Source organism: Poecilia mexicana, unplaced genomic scaffold (assembly GCF_051168715.1).
Source record: "Poecilia mexicana isolate PSO_F unplaced genomic scaffold, ASM5116871v1 scaffold_14, whole genome shotgun sequence".
NCBI classification, from domain to species: domain Eukaryota; kingdom Metazoa; phylum Chordata; class Actinopteri; order Cyprinodontiformes; family Poeciliidae; genus Poecilia; species Poecilia mexicana.
In genome coordinates, this window is record NW_028263383.1 from 10,604,599 (window position 1) to 10,607,168 (window position 2,570).

The 2,570-nt window shown below is 35.7% G+C and overlaps 1 non-coding gene across 1 annotated transcript; it reads left to right on the forward strand.

Moving 5' to 3' along the window:
* The first annotated feature begins 2,110 nt into the window (after positions 1 to 2,110).
* Positions 2,111 to 2,183, forward strand: trnav-uac (transfer RNA valine (anticodon UAC)). The gene has a single exon. It is a non-coding gene; the product is annotated as a tRNA-Val (tRNA).
* The last annotated feature ends 387 nt before the right edge of the window (positions 2,184 to 2,570 follow it).

The following is a 2,570-nucleotide window of genomic DNA, read 5'->3' on the forward strand; positions in this document are numbered from 1 at the left end:
TTCCGATTGTTACCAGCCAATATTATGGCTTCTTGCCACTAGGGAGCAGGAGAGTCACCTCAAGCTGCTTATTGATTTTTCCAGCGAATAAAACTGAGACATCGGCAGGTCGCGCTAGACTTTTTTGTTATCCGTTATCTTGACCGACAACATAAAAAAAAAAAAGAAAACGGTCATGTACTATTTTTATCTGTGAAATTACAATCATATTAACATCGGCTATTTAGTCGCAGTTTAGTTAATATTCACCGTGAATCCAGATCCCATCACAGATTAAGCAGATAAATGTATCTACATTTTTCTCCGTAGTGACAAAAACCACTGACTGAGGCCCCAATAACTAATAAATTAAACTAAGCGACTTCACTTAAATTAGCATCACTTCACCCGCTGGGGTCTGAACGCACTTCCTCCTGGTTCCCATCTGCAGAAAAATCTGCGCTAATTCATCAGTCAGTTGGATCTGTCTGATCCAAACAGATCAACTGAACTCTGTCTGTGAGTGTTTTACCCTGTGCGGTCCGGATTATTTATTTATTTATTTTGCTGGTTTCGCTTCTCCGAAACGGACAGATGTTACGTCTGCAGCTCCTCCAAAGCGCCGCTCTCCTGGGTAACGTGAACCCAGAAGGATCCATTTGTTAAATCCGCTGGATGAGTTACTTCCAGCGGCTTCTAAGTCATCGCAGCGGCGGAGCCTCGTCCGCAGTGGTTGAGCAGCGGACTGCGCATGTTACAGCCTGATTAACTTCTGCGTCGTCATTTATTTCCTCAAGATAAACTGCCGGCTCCTCAAATGGATTAACACAACGTTGATTTCTCTTTAGTTTTCTCTGATCTGTAATGGAGACTTGAATTCAACCAAAGGTTTGAATTGCTTCCTAACCATTTTTTATTTGTAAGTATTGATTTTATTTTTTAGCCAAGACTCTGTCTCTGCTAATGACATCAATAAATTTTTTGATCCCAGGCTTAGTTTATGGACTGAACAGACATCATTATACATTCTGAACTGTAAATTTTATTTTAGGAACCATTTTTATTTGTAAGTATTGATCTTATTTTTGAACCCTTATTTATTTTGAAGTGCTGATTTTATTTTTGAAACCTTATTTATTTTGAAGTATTGATTTTATTTTTGAAACCTTATTTATTTTGAAGTATTGATTTTATTTTTGAAACCTTATTTATTTTGAAGTGCTGATTTTATGTTTGAAACCTTATTTATTTTGAAGTATTGATTTTATTTTTGAAACCTTATTTATTTTGAAGTGCTGATTTTATGTTTGAAACCTTATTTATTTTGAAGTATTGATTTTATTTTTGAAACCTTATTTATTTTGAAGTGCTGATTTTATGTTTGAAACCTTATTTATTTTGAAGTGCTGATTTTATGTTTGAAACCTTATTTATTTTGAAGTGCTGATTTTATTTTTGAACCCTTATTTATTTTGAAGTGTTGATTGTGTGAAAGACCTTACACATGAATTGCCCCATATGGGGTTTGAACCGACGACCTCAGCATTACCAGCACGGTGCTCTAACCTGCTGAGCTAACTCACCTACCTTGCAAACTGTTGAGTTTCCATGGATTTAAGAAGAACTTACATGATCTTACCACAATGAAGATTTGATAAAAGTGCTTATATTCTAATGTTTTTCAAAACAACATACATAATATTTTATTCTCCATAGATTTTGTATTTTGAAATACAAAATCTAAGTGTTGATATTATTTTTGAACCATTATTAATTTTCAAGTGTTGATTGTATTTCAGAGATATTTTTTATTTTAATGTGTTAATTTTATTTTTGAACCATCTTTTATTTGTAAGTATTGATTTTATTTTTTAGCCATTTAGCCAAGTCTCTGTAGAACCATTTGTCTCTGCTAATGACATCTTTAATACATTTTTTGATCCCAGGCTTAGTTTATGGACTGTAATGTGAAATTAGGCACAAGTATAAGTCTGACAGTTTGTTCACCAAGTTACTGTGCTCTCTGAGAGGATCTGTGGTATAAGTATTTGACATTGTTCCATGCCCATCGTTGACATTAGTCTCTTAACAAAATTTGGCTCATCTACCAGGAACCCTGCAAAGAGCATGAGTTTCTGTAGTGTAGTGGTTATCATGTTTGCTTTACATGCAAAAGGTCTCTGGTTCAAAACCAGACAGAAACAGATTTTGCATGTTCTATTCATCATAGGTGTTTACTAAAGGCCAACAAGGGTCTGTGGTGTCATGGTCTGTACTCTGAATCCAGGCATCTGAGTGCAAGCCTCAGTTCAAATTTTCATGTTGCACCTCACATCATCAACTTTGGAACCTCAAACTGAAACAAAGCAGAGAAGTTCAGTTCCTGTAGTGTAGAGGTTATCATGTTTGCTTTACACGCAAAAGGTCTCTGGTTCGAAACCAGACAGAAAAGGTTTTTGTAGGTTATGCATCTCTTGGGGTGCAGTGAGACAACAAGAGCCTTCCTCTTTGGTGATGGTTCATTTGCCAATCGACTTCAATGTCGGCTTCTTTGAAATCGAAGCTACTTTACTTCAATTACCAATTGGCAG